The 20,351-nt window shown below is 48.0% G+C and overlaps 1 long non-coding RNA gene across 1 annotated transcript in view; it reads left to right on the top strand.

Moving 5' to 3' along the window:
* The window catches only part of LOC106014946 (uncharacterized), a 341,344-nt gene that overhangs the window by 264,002 nt on the left and 56,991 nt on the right, over positions 1–20,351 (top strand). The window lies entirely within an intron of this gene.

Raw genomic sequence — 20,351 nt, 5'->3', positions numbered from 1 at the left:
AAACTCTAGAAAGCCATGAGGAATCAGGGTTCCTGTCTAGTGAAAACCAAAGTTGCCAGAGCTTGTGTTCCCCCACTGCTACCACAGTCCTTCTCCAATGAACTGCCCAGGATGGGATCTTGGATTGCCCAGGGCCACCCTCTGCTGCCAGGTGCTACTTGGGTCAAGAGCCATTCCCCTGGAAGTGGGAGCAGTAAGGGCATTTTGGCCACAGCACTGCACCGCCAGACCTGCAGCCTGAGGCCAGGTTTGAGATGATGCCGGGGGAAGGTTAGAAAGCCCTCCTGATGAAAGGAAGTTCCTGAAACTGAAGAAGGAAAGAAGAGGTCAGGAAGAGAAGAATCGCAGCTCAGACCTTGCTTGTTTTTTGGCAGAGGGACTTGTTAAAGGAGCCAAATGGAGAAAATGAGCTGTGAATAGCAGTATGACTTAGTGGTAAGTCGCAGCTGCAGTTAGAGGACAGGACAGCATTAAAAAGGCCGGAGAAGTTTGATGAGAAGCAGTGAAGTACGTTCCTGTTTTGCTGTCTGGAGCTGTGGAGCTTTATCAAGGCTCCCACCCCTGCATGCTTGGCAAACCCCTGCATTGCCACCACCTCCAGGCTGGGGGCACAGCCCCACATCCACCCCATTGCTATGGGGCAGGGGCGGCGCAGGCCCCACGTGTCAGGGAGGAGTCCCAGCTCTCCGGCTTGGCGAGGAGCTGAATAAACAACACATGCCTGCACACTGGGGTCTCCCTCCTGCCAGCAGGACCCGAACCCACACGGGAGGGCTCTGCTCTCAACAGAGAGGCTAATCCTCCAACAGCCAAAATGGCAAGTGGCACGGGAGTCCCTTCTTGTCCCCCAGGGGAGCACCTGCTCCGCTGCTGCCCCATGATGAACCACGGCCTGCAAAGTCATCCCAGGCCGGCCTGGCAGTCGGTGTGCCTTCAGCGAGAGGAGGAAGGATTTCTAAGCTTTGCACATCCAGCTGGCAGCCTGCTCACTCCATTACCACTAAGTTGTCAATCCTTCCAACTTGTTTGAGGTTATTTTTGACTGGGGAAGCACGTGGGCTTCAGCTGCAGATTTTTAATGACTTACTGCAAAGCGAGAAACTCGATCAAAATCATTATTTGACAGGTCAGGTCTCTGTGGTTCAACCTCTGAGCCTCTCAGGAGCAGAATGGAGGAGTTTGGCATACCTTGCTGGGCAGAATCCTTTCTGCTGGGTTCGGAGAGCATGGGACCGGTTGCTGCTCTTTCTTTTTCTCTTCCTGGCAAAAATGTGGAAACCTGACACAAGTTCCTGCTTCTAGGAGCTTTGCACCTGTTTGCACCAGGTCTGAGCTCCATCCTGATACTGGGAGGGAGCCCCAAAGAAAGAACAGTTTACTTTATTATTTTTTTTAATTATTTGTATTTGATTTTCTGATTGCAGCTGATGGCTCAGTTCCGCACAGGGTTTGCAAAAGGTCACGGCGTGCAGCACTGACTCACCGCAGCCTCAGCCCTTGGAGCACTAACAGTTTGAGCAACACTCAGCGTGCAGTTTTCCAGAATATTAATGTTAGGGAAAGGAAGAAGAGTCACTGAATGTTTTTAAGGATTCAGTTTAGTAAAAGACATCTGGTTTGAATGATTATGTTACCTAATAAGCATCTCAGTCTTCTGTGGGCTGGCATTTGACTGCGTATGCTGGCTAAGCAGTGGGTGTCTTTCTGCATTTGGATTTCCTTCCTGTGTGCCTTTGCTGTTGTCCCTTTTTTAGTGAGCCTCCAGCTTCTCAGAAGTTTAGGAAGCGTGTGCCTTTCGCAGGGACTCCTTAAAAGTTCTCCACCTTTTCCCAGCTGCTCCTCTCTCTTTGGCTCTGTTTCGGGGATGTGATGGAAGGGTTGGGAAATGTGACCTCATGGAAGCCACGAGCAGATAAGCTGTGTTCAAAGAAGTCCTTTTACACAGAGGTAGAAAACAGCTGGTTCCTGTGTCTGGAGCTGAATGTGAAACAAATCCTAGCTTTTAGCGAGGTCCTGGTTTTCTTCCTCTCTTAAGAAAAATCCCAACACTCCTAAAAATCTGTCACCAAGCCATAGCACGTGGCCTTACTGGCACCACCAGTTGTGCCTATGTCTCTAGCAGGGCAGGCATCAGAAGAAACGGCTTCTTTCAAGGCAGGATAGGATGACTTGATGCTTTTTTGGTTTTGCTTTTTTTCCCCTGCTAGCCACATTTCAGGACTGACATCACCTTTGTGGTCTCACCACTGATGAGTCTGACATGTGGGACTACAGCTTTCTTGATATCCAGGATGTTCAGCAGACCAGGATATCCTAAAACAGATCCGATCCCACTTGCTAAGTTTCTGGTGCCAGTGTCTGCTTGGACTGTGACCCACTAGCCCTGTCCCCTTCCCTTTTGGAGAAAGGAGCGTGCCCTCATCAGGTGGTGCCACACATATGAAGGAGGGAGAAAGGGGCAGCGAAAGCTGCTGGGTGGCAGCAAAGGTGTGGTCTAGAGGGAGGAGACATGGCTGCTGCTCTGGGGAAGTGAGCTCCTTGCCCTGCTCCGTGCTCTGCATCTCATCCTTCTTACCTGCTCCTGTCATCTAACAAAGCGTGCCAGCTGAAATAGTGGCCCGGGACAGGCCCCCTTGGTTTTCCTTAGCCCGTGTGGAAGGAAGGAAAGCTTGCTGCATTTCTGTTACATCGCTGATAATTAACATACCACAATGCTGTTACGGGCCCCAATAAAAATAAAAAGTCTTTGCAGTTATAATGAGATATTCATGCATGGCAGCGCCAGATATAAACTAAACTTTTATTGTATGTGTTAGCTACGGTAAATGAAGCGAAACAGGGCTAAATTCATTACGTCCCATCTCAGCTGCATCTCACAAATAACAGGCCTTGAACATTTCCATCAGAAAGTCCATTTCCTCTTGTTGCCAACAGCCGTTAAGCAGCGCTGAATATTCTCTCTGCAGAGCTGGGCGAACCTGAGGGTGATACAGGACAGCGGTAAACATTTGTTAAGTAATGAATATAACCTGTTTACAAGGAGTGCCCGATAGTCACAACGTAGGAAATAGCATCTCGTGCCTTTTGTCTCTGTCAGTGGGCTGGGGAGCTGAGCAGAGGCAGCGTCGGCTGCGCTGCAGCACCAGCGGGGAGGTCCCGATGGGCTCGGGGTGGGGAAACTGAGGCAAATGGGGGCAGCAGCCAGCTGCTTGTTTCAGTGGGAAGAGGGAGGAAGGGTGTCAGGCTTGGGGCTCTGCATCTCAGAGGCTTGCTCGGTGAGGACCCACAGGCTTCCCTTCCCCACCCCTTTTTTTTTTTTGCTTCCTTGGGGTAGAGCAGGGTGGTCTTTAAGCTGATTTTCCAGATGACTTTACAGCACAAACCCTGGCATTTTCTGCATATTTTTTTTTATCCTGAGGTATCTTGCAAATTGAAGAGCACTGACTTAAAAGGTTGTCTAGTTTGGCACTGGTTTCGATAGATAAAGCTAGACATTTTCTGCTGATAATACTTGCACAAATTCAGAATTAATCATTGCATAATAGAAGCTGGTAGCTTTGGTTGTTAATTCTCTATTGAGGCTGCATCCCCATGTTTATTCTCATTTGTTCTGATAAGGTCCATTGTCTCTAATATTGCTTCGTAAAGGGTAAGAAATAAATCAACGGTATTTAGCTTTTCTAACCATCTGGTCTGGCTTCCGTCCCAAAATCAATTTTTAAGTTGGGCACAGTTCGTGTATTTTTGCCTTGTAACAGAGAGCGTCTCTGGGGAGAGCAGGGAAGAAGAAGTTGCTGCTAATCTCCCCCCAGGGATTAATCATGTTGGAGACGTTGCACTTTCAACTCCACAGGTTTTCGTTGCTGTCATAGCTCCACTCGTTGGGCTGAGCTTTTGCAGAGTGCCAAAAGGAACTTCTTTTTCTTTGTGTTAATGGGATCAGTACTTTGAACAGCAATGCGTCGCTTTGAAGGATGAAAGCACTTGGTTTGGACGTGGAGTTGAGTTGCTGTGGTAGCACTCAGATACTGTTAATCTTCAACATGTGTATACATTACAACACACTTCTCGGGTCATTATAAAACCATCCTGTGGAGTTAAGCCAATTGCTTTTAAGAGGTGTTGTTAATGTAATGAAATTTAATGCATTTGGGAGCTACTACATGGCCACAGATGGGAAATACATCTTGTAAACTATAAATTTTTAAAAATTATTTAGCATTGTCGTTGCTATATGGGGCCATGTGGCACTGAGCACGAGATAATTCCACAGTTTTCATTAAAACACACAATAATGAGACACTTAAAGTCCACGGATGATGTTTTGGGGAACTATTATAATGATTAGAAAGGAAAATGGGTTTAATAAAAGTTGTAAACGATTATGATCAGCCAGACCTTGTCCCTTTCTGCAAGCCCCATCTGCATTGCACATCTGGGCGCGAGAAGCAGGGAGTAGCCCTGTTCCATCTCAGCCACCCTGGCTCAGAAGAGAAGGCATTTGCATGTCAGGCTTGCTCTGGGACACGGCAATGATAAAGAAAGTTAAGGAGGACAAATCTGTAGGAAAATAAACAAATGCCTTTTCAATCAGATGTTGCAGTCCTCAACTCCTGGCAACCCATTCCTGGATGCACAGGACTCATTTGCCCAAAGCCGTGGAGCCTCTCTATTTTACTAGACTGATCCAAAAGGATTTTAGCCGAAGTGAAGATTTAGGGCCAATCTTTATTACAGCAGATGGGACACGGTATAACGGGGCCCTGAGCGTCCTGAGGGGGGGAGGAGTAGGTCTTGAAGTGCTGCTGGAGCTGTGTGTGGTGCTGGTGCTCCCTCCACGTCAGGGAGGGTCTGAGAGCGAAGGGTCTGAGAGTTCGGGACAGCTTCCTCTGTCGGAGGAGAGGGGAGCAGCCAAGCGGTGCAGCTGCAAGCCAGCAGCTGCCTCACCCTGCACAAAACTTGGAGCTGGGGCTTTTTGACCGAAGCTTTAGCTGTCAGGCTCCATCACACCTACCTCTGAAGCCTGGCAGGTACAGCTCAGTAGCTTTTGATGCGTGTTGGCTGTCAGGCTGAGGAACGTGAAGTTACAGCTGTGATCTCGTAAAAAAAACGATGGCTGCACTTAGATGGACTTGCGCCAGGCAGTGAAATCTGTGGGTGGGACTGAGACTTGTGAGGTTACAGAGCCGCTGTGTTGAGCGAAGCGCTCGGCTAGCTCCAGCAGCTGGAAATTGAGGCAAGCTCTGTGTGCACGAGGGTCTTGCAAGTGCTCAGAAGCTGCAGTCCCAAATTCCAGCCAGCGAAGGAATATTGTGCAGGCAAGGTTCAGGTTATTCAGCTTTGTAGTTGCATGCATGGCAGCTGTGCCCTGGAGAGCCACTCGTCTGGGTGGAGAAACGATGGGTGCTCGCAGCCACCTCTTCGACTGCAGTTTGCTGTCGCACTCCCTGCAGTGCTCTGTAACTCCTGGGTGCCACGTGGCGCCTTTCCTCGCGGGGGCAGCTGGAAGCAAGGAGGAGCTCGTCTCATTGCTTAGGAAAGAAAAAAATTGAGATAATGGGGAGGGGAAAGAGACTCCAGTGATCCTGTGAGGACGTTATTGAATATGTAGCTGTGTGGGTCAACTGGACTGTGTGTGCCACTGGGATTAAGTGGGCTTTTCTTGAGTCAGCAATCATTTGTGTCGTTTGATATTTCACGTGAGCAGCAGCCTCTTCAGAAAGAAGCCGAGGCAGTGCCTGAGAGCCACGGTCTGGCTGAGCTCCTCCGTGCAGGTACCTGCCCAGGAGGGGCCCATGTTTCAGGCAGCACTTTGAGCCAAACTCTGTCCTTCCTTTCTTGACAAGCAGCCCCCTTACTTCTCTGGGGAAATAAAACCAGAGCAGTGGTGCTGGCCACATTCTGGGTGGGCCCCCAGCGAGATTTAGCCAAGGGAGCATTGCTGGAGCTGTTGGGAGGTGATGCTTTGGTCCCTGCCATGCGTGGGCTTGACCCACAGACCCCAGGTGTGTGCAGGCACCGGGTTTAACCATGAGCAGGGAGCTAGCGGGGCTGCTGGCCGGGAGGCAGCAAGCCCTCCTTGCCTGGACGTGAGCCCATGGGTGCGGGTGCCCCAGCAGCATGGCCCAGCTCAGCTCCGGCACGAGTCAGGGCGGGCTGCTGGCAGCTGACCTAAATTGAGAGCGAGCAAAGAGAGCAAGCAGCTGCCCCACCACTGTTGCTCTGTTTTCAGCGTGGATCGAGCCTCCCTAATCCCCTCGGATTTTGTATCTACCAAAACAGCTTGGGCCCATCAGTAAATTGCAGTGGCATATGGTCCAGGTTTATGAGTAATCTGGCACACGCTTAAGGCAAGGAGGGACGTCATCCTTCAGCAAATACAGAAAATATTGTGGGGCTTTTTTTTATGACTATATTTAATATAGTTGATGAGAAAGCTGTGAGAAATGTTTACCTTTTAAGCCAGTCCTATTTAACTTCAGCTGCTGGTTGAAGCAGCTATGTAACGAGAAACAAATAGAAATAAATGCAGTCTCATTGTCCTGCAGACATTTTGTCACTAAAGCCTGACCTGGTGGGTGCCTTTGCGGTCTGAGGGCAGTGCTTTCACCTGGTGCCACCTGCCGCCCCAGACAGAACATCTGGGTGCTGGAGGCACCCAGCATCACATCGGCTGCTTCCAGAAGTCCTTGTCGCCTCCATACAGGTGAGGAAGTTCCTCGAGATGGGGCATCTGCCCCTCTCTCAGCCCTGCCTCAGCCCTGGGGTGTCCCTGGGGGAGCAGGGGAAGACAGGAGCCACTCCAGTTGCATTCCAGGACATCCCCGTCCTGCGGAAGGCTTGAACTTGCTTTCACTCTTCCCAAAGATTTATATTTCCTCAATGTCTTTGGGGGAAACCTCACACTTGTCAGCTCTTTCCTAATTCCGCGCTGCTGGCCTCTCCACACCATGTGGTGCTTCGGCAGCGAACAGTTTTCCCTGGTTTACAAACCAAAGGGGGCAGCCTTTCTTTGGTGATTTGAAGCGGTGAGTTTGCACCACAGCGTTTACAGTGCGTGTAAACCCAAGATACTGGGTCTCAAGGGCTGCGATCAGTAAGTGTGCTGCCCAGGGTGTGTTCTCCTTCTGCGATGCTCAGTTTTGCTCTCTCGTTAGACACAAAAACCTCACCCCCTTCTCCATCTGCTTTTAAGAAAAAGGTATTTCTCAAGAAAAGAAAACAAGATGGCCTGAAAAAATACTTTTATGCTGTTTTTTTTATGTATGAGGAAAAGTAGAAATGGTGTGCTTCCCCTTCTGAAGGAAGCTTCACCTCAGCATTTCTGAAGCTTCACAAGCAAATTGCAGGAGCCAAAGAAATCAGTCTTCAGCTGACTTGCGCAGGCTGGATTGGACGCAAACATTGTGTGTCAAATAATACTGCCCTGCAAAATAATAAAAGAGAAGGAGGGGGGGGACTTTTGGTGGTTAGCAGATGGTCTGTTCAGATGAAATTATTTGAAGTAGCAAAGCCACTCCATCAGCTGGTTCGATTTAGTTACAGATACAAAAATGTTAGGGGCTAGTTTCGGAGAAGCCCTGCAGTCCATATGCTTGTCACTTTGCAGAGAATTACCACAGAGTGTGGTTTAGAGGAACCGGGGGCGCTGAGCATGATCTCCTATCCTGACCGCAGAGCATGGCAGGACGTGTGCTTCACCTGGAAGCTCGGTACCTCGGGACCAAAGCAAACCTTGCGTGGTCCAGGATGTATGTTGTTGTTGCAGCTTGCTCCTGTGCTCCATGTCCTGAGCACTGCTGCTGCCTCTTGGCAGCTGGGTATGGCCAGGGGGGCTCTGGGGAAGTACCAAGGGCAGCCAAAGCAAAACACTGGGTTTTCTGACCTGCATCTTGCAGGTAGAAATAAGAGTAATGGAGCTCAGGTGAGATTTGTGGTTTGCTGTGCCCACCACCACCTCCTTAAACACTGATTACTGCAAGGCCCCCCAGCTGCCATCAGGCTCTGCACCAGTTTTCCCTGCACAGCACCAGAGGCAGCAAGGTGTGTGTAGGTGATGCAGAGAACAGTCCACACAAATCCTCAGGAATCTGTTCTGGAGGGCTTGTAGCAGCAAAACAGGCTGTCAGCAAGCTGCTATTAATTGCCTTCAAAATAGCTGAACTGATGTGGGAAGAGTTAGAAATGAACATCAAACAGGAATGCAGCAAAGCCTCATTTGTAAAAGTACCTTTTGCAGAATATATTTACCTTTCCTGAAAGCAAAACCTGCAAAATGATCAGTTTCTGAAAGCCATTTCCTTACCAAAATCTTCTTGGTTAATGCTGCGTGGATGTAGTTCTATTTGCAATAGCACTTCAGAAATGACATAAAATGTAAAAATCTCCTCAGAGATGTTTCGTGGCATTGTTTCTGAAAAAGAATTCAGTTACGGCCCCCAGGCAAGGTGCAGGTGAGCAAGTTGTCCAAGGAAAGGTCCCATGCTGTCGGCCCCTTGCTTTCAAACCGGCCTTAAGTAGTTCTATATAACTGGCTTCTATCTTTGGTTTATAAAACTTTAAAGGATGCCTGTGGGATGGTATTTTATTCAAACTGCATGCATCTTGGTGACTCAATTTAATAGCTGTTTCCTACAATCTTTTTTTCAGGTAATGCCCCGGTTTTTATTTTTAATTTTGCATGGTCCAATTCTGCATGTTGGAAATGAAAGAAAAAATGTATTATGAAAGAGTGGGGGTGAGACGATGAGACCTCAGCAGTGGTGTGTAAAAATCCCTGTCCCTGGATCAGCGCATTGCTGAGCTGGTAACTGTGGCCTGGGAGAGCGTGCAGGGAAAATGCACGCGTTTGCACCATTCTTATATTCTTCTGTGCTTATACTCATAAGGGGGAGTCTGCCATGTGTCAGGAAACTGGACTGGATGGGTGCTTGCTCTGAACTGTTACCGCTGCTCAGGTATTGCTTGGGCCTTAGGAACAACTGGTCTGCCTAACTCTGATGATCAGGTGGTGGAGCAAGTGGTCCCTGGGCTTGTGCTCCTGCTAGAGCCACTGTCACCTCTTCTGTCCAGGCTTTGACTTAGTGAACTCAGTTTTTTGACTCAATTTGGTTGAGGAGGAGGAGGCATGTTTCTGGGTTGATTACCCGCAGGGAGCAGATGGGTGCTTGCCTTTCTGTGCCATGCCACTAGCCCACGAGTGGTATTTTCCTGCTCAACAGGAGACCTCCCTCCAATTCAGCCATTTCGTGGTGAGTGGGCTGAAGAGCCAGTCATAAAGGGGTGCAGCACCCCGATAATCATTCTCTTGGTTACGTGACCAGCGACCCCTTCTGATTCATTTGTTTCTAAAGCAAAGCGATGGAGCTCCAAGCAGGGGGCTTAAGTTTTCTCAAATCACGGGAAAGTCAAGGGCATCTGCTCACCGTTCTTAATTTAAGCGTGTGATGACAGGATCTTCACATGCTCAGTTGCTTCGCCTGATTTCGTGGTTGCTTGCTTCGATTGGGGACACAGCCCCTCCTCACCCTGCTGCTGAGTGTGGGCAGGGCAAAGGCCCCTCGTCCCCAAGCTCTGCGTGTTGAGGAGGGCACAGAAACCCCACGAGGTTACAGAAAGGCGCCTGGCCAAAATAACTCCAAATAACTCCTATCTTGTGGATTCACCTGCTGTCTCTCTCTAGGTAAGAAAGCCAATAATCAGAAGAGGTCAACATTTTCTTCTAGTTGCCACGCAACTAGATGCTGCCTGAGATGCTGCAGTTAGTCCTTCCTCTTCATGTGTGAGGAAACCGTGGTAGCTGAGGCTTTCCCCTTGGGTATTTGTTGGAGGAGACCAAGTTTAAAAGACACCAGAGATGCTGGCAATATCGCACATGCAGCTTTATGGAAAATTATCCTGTGCTCTAGGCAAAGATTTCATCAGTGAAGCCAGGTCATAATAATGAGAAATGAGATGGTAGGGGAAGAGAAAGAGATGCGGAGAAGAGAAAAAAACAAAACAAAAAACAAAAAACAAAAAACAGGAGGGGGGTTATTTACTGTTGGATCTATTGTGGTTATAAACAGCTAGTGTAGAAAAAAAAAAAAAAAATTCTTCTGCTCCTGCAGCAAGAGGCTTACGGGTGGAGGAGGGCTGCGTGGACCTGCTTGGCAGGATGGGAAGCAGCTGGGGAGCCTGGAACTGCAGCGTGCTGCAGGAGGCACTCAGACGGGCACAGGCCACGTAGGGAACTGAGCACTGTGACAGCGTGCCTCTGCCCCCAGCTTTGTAGGATGAGGCATTTGGGAACGCAGCCCCAATGGAAGCAGAGGAAAAACAGAATTAAACAGTGAAGGCTTTGAACGTGGACTGCCATTATTCAAAATATTTGAGCATGTGCCCTTGCTCCTCCAAGACACGGGAGCTCTTTAGCCCCTGGGTTGAATCTCCAGCAAGGTGATTGAAACGTAAAAAAATGAGGAAGCCTGTATAAGAGGGATGCTGTGGATATATGGGGTTTATTCGAGCAAAAGTATGTCTCTAGGAACATTTTAGGTACCCCAGGAGACTCCAGAATGCCACGGTTTGCCTTTCAGCATAGTTGCTATTTTTTGGTATAAGTCCTTTTTCTTATTCTCTGGGGAACATAAACAGGAAAAGCCAGTATCTTGTGCTACCAAGGAACTGCCCATTGCCATGTCTGCTGCCAGCCGTGTATTGCACAACCACAAGGACCCGAGCTAAGCCTTGTCTCAGTTTCTTCTCTTCCACACCGCTCTCTGCTGCATTTCGTCAGGTGACCGCAGGTTGTGCCAGCACTCAGGGCATGTCCGAGCGGCAGAGCAGCGTGACACTCGTTGCCAGCGATTGCATCTAATGTATTGCAGCGATGGTCGGTGCCAACAAAATTTCTCCTTGGCAAGATCAGCGCTAGGGCAGAGGAGATTTGTGAGTCACTTAGGAAACCACTCCCAGCCTGCTGGCCGCCAGTGCAGCTGAAGGTCGGGATGTCCCCGTGACGCCCCTGTGCCTCCGTCCCCTGTCCCTTGTGGCTGCTCCTGCAGCAAGCCCCTCGGTCAGGCTTGATGAAGAAGAAACAGGTCCAGTGCAGCACGTTTTGGCCAGCCTCTGCCTGGCAGGATCATTTCCAGTCCTGAGAGCCACCGAGCTGACAGGGAGTCATTCTCAAGAGGCTGGGGGCTGATGTCAGTGGTAGTGTCCCACTTGTTCCCAAGCTGCAGTGCTGAGCTTTGGCTGAAAGCTGCTGCAAACCCTGCCTGAAGTAGTTATTCAGGAATCGTGAATAATCTCCACTGCTGGGTAGGGAAGGGTGAGGGAAATCTCTGCACTGTGTGATCCTCTGGAGTCACCTTCTTCTTGCAGACCCGCCGCCGGGCTGGCTTTGGGGAGGGGAGGCAGAGCGTCGCTGCAGGCGTGCACTCAGCCAGCAGCCTGGGGACTGCTGAGCCTGGCTTGAGCTTTGCCCAGGCTGCCCTCCTTGCCTCACAGCTGGGGGAGATGCAGAAAGAGGCTGAAGGCAGCTCCGGAGCCGTGGTTTTCGTTTGCTTGACAAGACAGAGCTCGGGGGTCAGAGAGAGACAGAGCAGACCCGCGCGGTGCCACTGGGAAACCCTGGCACCAGGCAGAAGCCACAAAGCTTTCTGAAGCTGGAAGCCAAATGAAAGATTTCCCTGTGTGCGGTGAGAGGCAGGTTTTCCAGCCTGGGGAAAGCTCCGAAATGTGTACTCGGTTGACGTGGGTTGGGACCATCACTGCTGCAATATGTTTAGGGTGGGATGGGTTGTACGTTTTTTCCCCCTCCTCCAGAAAAACATGCAAAGTGAGAAGGTAAAGCAGGGAGCCAGCGTGCCCCTCTGGTGTTGAGAATTACCTCCTGGTGTGGAATCATGGCAGCATGACTTGGGAGCCCTGGGGCTGTGCTGGGGCATGTGGACTGGTGGTGCTGCTGGCCTGGTGGCCATGAGAGCCTTTTCTGCCACTGACAGCCAAAACTAAGCTACAGCTCTTGCTGGGGGCCACCAGCAGCTGGGGAATGAAAATAGCTCCCCGAAATGCAGCTGCGGTGGCTCCGTGTGGGAAAGCCACCTTGCTTCTGTGCTGTGCCCAGGGCTAACACAGGAGGGGGAACGTGGCATTTCCAAAGCGTGGGAGCTTCTGAATAGTTATGGCCTTAAAGATACCGTCCCTGCAGGTATCATTGCAGGAAAACAAATATTTTTTCCTCAGGCTGGTGTCTCTCAGCCTATTCTTAGTGCCCTTGATGTTCTGTTTTTATCTCGCAACTCGATGACTCAGAATTTGGAGCTGGAGCTGCACACAGGCGCGAAGCGCACTGCTGCTGCAGGACTCTCGCTGTATCCCTGAAAGCTGAAGGAGTTAACTGGCTTTCAGATTGGCCTATTCATGCTAATAAAGTACCTTGGAAGTGGTCCAGCCAGCAGGCACCTGGGTATTATCCGAGCATCTGACACCCCTAGAGAACCAGAGCCTTGATGAGCTTTATAGACTAACAGAAATCTTGGAAAAGAAAGGAGGCTTTCCATTGAAAATGGATTTTCAGGGCCAGCTGAAGGACATGATGTTCAAGATCATTGCTTTAAAATAATTTCAGCTGCAGTTAATGTGAAGCAAAAAAGAAAAGAAAACCCAAGACAGCGAAAGGATAATTAATTCTGAGTTTGAACTGCAATTTGAAAGGGCTATATTGTGAAGTGACCCTTTACCAACTTATATCTGAACTGGCTCTTCTCGTAAAACCCTCTTCCAGATGAAATGCGGTGTTGTTTTACTTTTACACCATATGTTTGTTCTCCCCAAGTATTACGGAGTGACCTTGAATTCAGACCTCACCTGGAAGAGGCGGATGTCGTGAGGGGGGACCACAGCCAGCGCTAGCAGCATGGGCGCAGCCGTCGCGGCGGCTCAGCCCTCCCCAGTGCCAAAGGCTTGGTCTTAGCAGGGTTCCCAAGCCCTTCTCCGAGAGAGGCCTTTCTCCTCACGTCTTTCTTTCTTCCTTCCTTCTCCCAAACTAACTGTGCCTTCACTGAAATATGTCTTACCCAGTGTTGCAAAAGGAGGTTTTTGACTGCTCAGACAGCTGGGGCAGCTGCAGCATCAGTGCTACCCTCAGCGGCTCACCCCATAAAGCTTCCTTTCTCCACAGCAGCTTTCACCTCTAAGCAAGTTTACATCAAGAGGTGTTGCTCTCTGGCTCCATCCTCATCTACCTGGTGTGGCTCCTCCATTTCGAGGATGTTTTGCAGCCAGAGATGTTTTCTCCAAAAGATGAGAAATGCTTTTGGTAAGGAGATGTTGCAGGGACTAACGCCTCAGAGTGCAATGTTTACTACTGGGCAATTCCGATGTAATTTGAAAGATCCAGCTTTCTGGCCTGCTTATTCTTTCGCAGCTTACAGAGAATCAAAACAAAAAGCATCAAGGCCAGAGCTCTAATAAGATTCACATTTTGGACATCATATTAGTACAATAATGCATTTCACACTGTTGTTTCCTAATTTGCCTAATCAAATAAGAGGAGATCAAGCATTACATAGCCCAGCCTCCCCATTCCAACAAGGTAGCGCTGAACCCATCAGTTTCGCAGTTCAATTAATTTTCCCTACACAGGTTGGCTAAAGCACATAATTTAATCAGCATTTTGCAGTTCTGTCAATAGATACGATATATTCAGATTGTTGACAATACCCTGAGCAGCTGTCCCGAGTACAAAGGAATTGTTCAGCGCATGGGTACCACGGAGCAGTTCTTGGAAGGAGGAAAGGCACCACGGGGAGCCTTGTGGAATGATTTCTGGGGCATCAGTACGTCTCGGTGCTCCCTGTTCCTTGCTTTGGTGTTTGGTTGCCTTGTAACTAAAATGCTTTGTGTAGCAGCGCAGTCAGACCAGGCAAGTTCCCCTGGGTGTCAGGAGCTTACCCGGAGGAATAAGGGGCAACACTCGTGCTCCGCATGCACGGCTTCTGAAGTCCTGCCTGAGTTATGGGACTGTTGAGCCAAAGAGGAATTACTCTGCAACTGATTTCAATTTTCTAAGCAAAAGTCACAAACAGACAAGAAGCGTATTTCAGGTGCATCCATTTCTCTAATGGTATCTTAGGAAATTTGTGACATGATGAAGATCTTCTCTTTGCTTTCTGTTGCCAGAGAAGGCTCTGCTCTGTGAGCGCCAGGAGGTTGGCAGTGTTGGTGCCCCCACTGGTGCTCACCAGGGCATCCTCTGTCCCCAGTCTGCTTGGAAGGAAAACACATTTACCGCTGTAAGCAAGTCAACCCTCAGTGGGTACACAACAAAAATTAGGGGGGAAAACAGGGCCATCACAGATGACCAAGGTAAGGGTGTCTGAAGGTTTCTAGCGAGCCAGTTCTCTTTCTGATCTCCAGTGCCCACTGGGAACTGCCCTGCTGAGCATCCTGAGCAGCGCTGCAGGAAGCTGAGCTCTCTGCACTGTAGGGAGAAGAGAGCTGCTGCATATATGCTCAGTGTGCTTAAAATCTGGCATCTCTCTCTGGACTGCAGAACAAAATTGAGTGTTTCAAAATAAGCTGCAGCATTGTCACCACTGCGAATACTGCTCTCCTGAAACTGAGCAGGGATTTCAGCAGAAGAACGTGAGGCTACATTTTTTTAAAGGGAAACTGACTCCTGGGTTGGGTTTGGAGTTCTGTTGTCATTTGTTGTGATTTGGGAACAGCACTTCAGTGTTTGCAGTGTAATAGTGAGAGCTAATGGCAGTCATACCAAACCCCAAGTATAAGAATGTTGCTGCCCAGGAGATTTGTCCCGGGTTTTGCTCTGCTGTAGAGCGCATCACTGAAACCAGTTCTGTACAGGTGGCATTTCACCTCAAAAAGGTGCATCCTACTTCCCAGTCATGTTCACAAGAGACTTGTGTGTATTGTTCCAACCAGCTTTGGCCTCAGCACCGGTGGCAGCACATGCCAGACAGGATGGGGTCTGTGGCTGAGCCGTGCACAATTGGCATGCTCGTGCCAGTGCAGCTTTGGGTGCAGTGAGATTTTCCCCAGGAGCTCCAGGCCCCTTGTGCTGTCCTGGCTTCACTCACGGCTCATGCTGTGGGCAAGGTGAGGGTCGGTCCTGCCCTGTGGGCCTCCCCTGGTGTCTGGGTGTTTTGGTGTGCGTTGTGTCCTCATTCCCAGGACACCCGAGGCCAAGTTCTCCAAAGGGTACAGAACTGCTGGGCCTGGCTGCTTCTGCCACTTCTGGGTGTTGCTGGCACACTGGCATCAAAAGCCAGGTCACCAACTTGCCAGAAAATCTCATGTAGGAGAATATTTCGCCTTCCTCTGTAACTTAGCTCAGAATCAACAAAGGGGATGAATGAGAAGGGAAGGGCTCCTGTGGGGTTGTGGTCCCCCAGATCAGCACTCAGGCTAGTCAGCCCCCATGGAAATATCTTTGAGGCGAGAAACCACGGAGCTCCTTGGGCATGGAGGTGACTTTGTGGCCTCTTGCTGCCAGATAGGTTTTGTTTCTCCATAAAGAGGGTTTAATAATGGGCAAATCTATGCTGACACAAGCAGCAGAGACCCGGTCCCTCAGACAGCCAGGCGCAGTCCTGCAACGCTTGCACTTCACCATCTATTCAACAAAGACTTCAACAAGTCCCTGTAGCTCCACGGAAGGCAGCTACAGCCATATTCAACCAGCTGAGAGCATCCCTCTGGATTCCATTTTGGGGAAGATAAGCTCATTTACAAAATAAGGCAGAAAAAGCAAACGAAAAAAATAAGTGTGAATTAAATAATATGACTTTGGTGCAAACATGTAGATCAACTGTTTGCTTTTCCATAGGATGCAGAGCCATCCTTGTAACACGGTAAGAATCATTGCAAGTTCACTGCCAAAAACTAAAAAATCATTGAATATAGGCGGTTTCTTGTATCCAAAGTCCCTCATTATATTAAAAAAATTATCGCAGCAGAAAATTTACAAGTGCATCACAGGACCCACTTGTACTGTTAAACAGATGGCACCTACACAAGACCCAAAAATATATAACAATTTTAATTGAGCCAATGCGAAACAGATTTGTGAAATAAAATAGTACATGCCAGGTCTAATAAGGCTTTTACTAGAAATTTTGACATAAAGTAATTTTGTAACAGTACAAGAGGTATTTAGAAAATGCTCATTAGCAAATGTTACATTTACTTCTGGCTTACTGTAATCTCTTAAGTTCTTGATCAGTTCCTACCTGCTTCACTTTTTTCCTCTCTTGGTATAAACTGTCCATCTCTTGGTGACTTCAGATGTTTACCATTTTAATAGTATCACTGTCAAACTCAGCTCCTTGGGCTGGATCCTTTTCCTCCTTGCTGAAAACAACAGTAAAACCCACAACCCCCTCTAACAGCCTCATGAAAGGACGTGTTTCTGTCTTGTAATGCTGAAGCTCAGCTTCTACCACAGATAACCCCATTATTATTCCATTCTGCTGATAGTGTTGAACAGGCTGAAAGTTTGGACTCCAGAGGACCATTTACCCTTTCTGTGGCACCCACCAGCAAGCAGATTACTCTTTGAAAAAGAAACCTCTGTGTAGCTGCAGGCTGCTGTCAAAGCTGCTGGCTGTGGAGCCTGTTGCTGGCTGTCCTTGTTCCTGCACAGGTTCAGGACTTCCTTCAGGACTGCCTGTGAACGTGTGTACATATCAATGTGGGGCTGACAGGATGCACCGCTGCCTTCTGCCCTCACATTCAAGTCGCATTACTCTAACGTTGTGCTCCTCCCAATTTTCTTGGGAGATCCTCTGGGCCTTGTCGTGCTTCCCAATCCACAGTGGCCACAGGACGGAGAAGTCTGCCGTGCTTTTGCACCACCAGCACTGCTGGATTAGCTACCAGGCTGTAGGCACGTGCTTGCTGCAGGGCGCCCTGGGACACCCTTACCCCTGCTTGGGAGATGCGACACCCTCAGCAGTGTGTGAGGCACAAGCGGGAGCAGTCAGAGTCAGGCCCTGCCTCCCAACATTGTGATTTTAGCCTCCAAAATTCTCGTCAGAGGCTCCTCTTGTGAGCAAGAAGTTCCAGTGAGCTAAAATCTGAAGACAGATGGTGATGGCACCTTTGCTGCTTCCCAATGAGCTAGAAAAAAGAAAACTGTTCTGCAGAAGACCAATGTTATTTTAGCTGTGAGGTAGCAGTCAATAACCGCAGGAGAAAATGTGCATTTTTCCCACCTGGAAAAACGTAATTGATAGCACTCAGTTTCTTTACCCTTCCCTGCAGACTAAATGGAGATGAATAAAAGAGATACTTCTCCAGCTGCAGGAGGATTATGTTTTGTCTGAAGTGACAGAACACGAAATCCTCGAGTCCTTTTCCACGTGCAGGGAGGAAAAGTGAAAGGTAAAACCTACCCTACCGGTGGATTCCACTTGTTTTTTTAATACGTCAACATGATTTGAATTGTAAAGACATGCTTAAAAGTGAAAACAATGAGCAGTGCAGTCTTATGTCACCACTAATTTCGAAGAGACCGGATAACTGTGTGTTCATAGTCTATCAAAATTACGGGTAAGGGACATAAACATGACTTGCATGAGGTGCCGCTTACTGAGACTGTTAAAAATAATGTTATTTTTTGCCTTTAAAAAAGGAATAAAAAAAAAAGAGAGAGCCAGGATTGCATCCACAATGCATACGTGTTAGGACATTTGAATGTGATGACGTTAAGTAAATATCAATACCGAAAATACAGAGTTGTGATGTCGCATTAAGGGCGATTAGATGAGGAGAAATGCGGCATGGTAATTTCCTGCAGGAAAAATACCAGCATGAATTTTTACCAGGCAGCCCAGGTTTTCATGCAGTGTTTGCGACTCAGAATGAACCTGCATCGCGGCTCTTAAGAAAATTCCCTCACCTTACCCCTTACAAAGATCAGCCTGACCTGTCTCCCTTTGTTTAAGCCCAGCGGATTAATGTTTGATGAAAGCTGTAGTTCTCAAATTAAAAGCTGATTAAAACGGAACACTTAAAATTCATTTTCATTTTATTTCATATTAACTCCAGCCAATTAAATTCCCCTGTTATCAGAATGTATAAAATAAAAACAGTCCTGTCATATTTAGGATATTCTGCTGTCCCCAGTACTGTTTTCATTGATATAAATTCTGCTTTCTCTCAGTTGTAACGGAGCTTCTGAAGGCTGGCTGCTGGTATTTCTGTGCATTTTGCACATTGCTCTTCAGGAAAAAATATGTCAGCAACGTGTCATTCTTCTTGGTGATATTCTTACATGTGGCAGGGTGTGCGTTCTCTCTCTTAGTGTGGTCAAGTTAAAAGGAGCACCTATAAATCTTTTAAAAAATCAGAGATGATTGTAGAGTACTGCTTATGCCTCATGGAGACCCAGTTTTGTTTTAACAGCTTGCCTGTGAATAGCACTCCTAGACATGTAGGATTACCAGGGAATCTAGCACGAAGACAGTGAAACCAGCTTTCCATTTTCCTAACATTTCAGATTTTTTCCTGTTGCCTGATACAGCATCTGAAACAGGTTTCAATATAGCTGGTGGCATCTATGGGAGAATCTATTTGGATGTTCTCACTGCCTGGAATTGGCACTTCCTACCCCCTAATAGCTGTGCCTCATGTTGTACATCCACGGTATGTTTTCTTTGTGAGCAAGGTGTGTGCCATTTACAGAGCTGATCCGGAGGCAGAACTGGTATCTCAGCGATAACAAAGCAAATGAATGCCCAGTGGATTGTTTATTTATTTATTTTAAGAGTTATTCTTTGCTTGTTAATCTTCATGTTTGCTTGTTAATCTTCACGTTTACAACATAAAACAGCCACGCGTGCTGTTTTGCAAGGTAGAGTGCGTGTTTTGTACCCCGTTCTCTCTAGAGGAGACCAAGCCAGGATGTCCCGAGTACTGCTGAGAGGAAGCAAACGGGAGCGCGGCACGTAGGGAATGCGCGGGCATCTCCAAAGCCTGCCTTGGAACGGCAGCCTTACGGACTGGTTGCTGGGGCCACCCGATAGGAATGGGAACAAGGAGCTCATGTTCCTGGAAAACCACCTTCCTTCCTGGGACGGGATGCTCTGAATATGCGTTCTTTCTCCCCAAATTTTCTAACACCTCAAGTCTCCCAAACCAGTTTAACACGTGAAGGGTCACACCACCCACCCGCTATCCGTAGTTGCTGTCCATGTGTATTTTGAGGGTCACCTTGACATAAAAATAGGATACTGGAGTAACAGTCGGCATCTTCTTGAAGCATTGTTTATGCGTACTTCTAAGGAGACGGTTTTCTAGATTACCCATGCTAATTTATCTTTTCAAGACGCTATTAGGTTTGGTTAGGCAGGCTCAAATAGACAGAAAAGCCATTATCAGGACACGGTCTTTTTGTAAGGAGATACCTAAGGTGTGAAACAGTACAAGGGACGCACTGCATTAAACCTACCGATTACGTTTTTCTCAAGCATTTTAAGCTATCGTGCCAGATAAGTCTTACTTTGTGTCAGTTTGAATCAGTGGATTTTAAACCATTATTACCCTGTGCCTCTTGCCCCCACCCCAGATTATTTGTGACAGATATTCTGCACTGTATAATAATGAAACTCTAAGGGTATCATCTTCAGCTAAATGGAAAGTGTAACATAGTGTAATATCATGCCAATTAGAAGGGAAAATCATTGTAGATACCTGAAATACGTTTTTGCTTGGTATCAGCCATTCTGTGAAAAATTGCACATTCCACAGTTTCTAATGAATATGGATAGACAGCTATAGAGGACAAAAGACTATGAGTGGATTTACATTTCTGTGGCTCTGTTTGTTACAAATATTCTCTGAGAGACAACAGATACATGTGAGGAAAAAAATCCTCTTCATCTGCATGTTTCCGTGTTATGCAACGCACTGCTCAAAATGCAAGCTGAAAATTCCAGAGTTAACTCAAAGGAAGTGTAGCATTTACATTAAACATGGAGGAAAAATGAGTAAAAGTGAGCAGAGGTGTTCATAACTTTGTCTGATGAGATCAGTGTTTCTGCCTGGACTGCTACAGCATTGTGAGGAATGATGTGGAATGCCTAGTGTCCTAGCAAACCTACTCAGTTTGGGTTCTCCATCTCAGGTTTGGCTGGAGGAGACACAGAGGTTTAGTCAGTAGCTTGATTGAAACCAAGGACTTGTTGATGGGTGGGCTTCATGGGTAAAATCAGCTTCTGTTACCCCGCTGTGCTAGACCGTCCCCAACCAACGGCCATTGGTACCAGAGCTGCAGCTGCCCTAGGTGCAGTAGCGGCGAGCCATCTCTGCAGGTGCTTAATCGCTCTGCTTCCATCACTGAT

Source organism: Anas platyrhynchos, chromosome 4 (genome assembly GCF_047663525.1).
Source record: "Anas platyrhynchos isolate ZD024472 breed Pekin duck chromosome 4, IASCAAS_PekinDuck_T2T, whole genome shotgun sequence".
Taxonomy (NCBI): domain Eukaryota; kingdom Metazoa; phylum Chordata; class Aves; order Anseriformes; family Anatidae; genus Anas; species Anas platyrhynchos.
The sequence above is the reverse complement of the archived record's forward strand: the minus strand, read 5'-3'. Positions and strand labels throughout refer to the sequence as shown.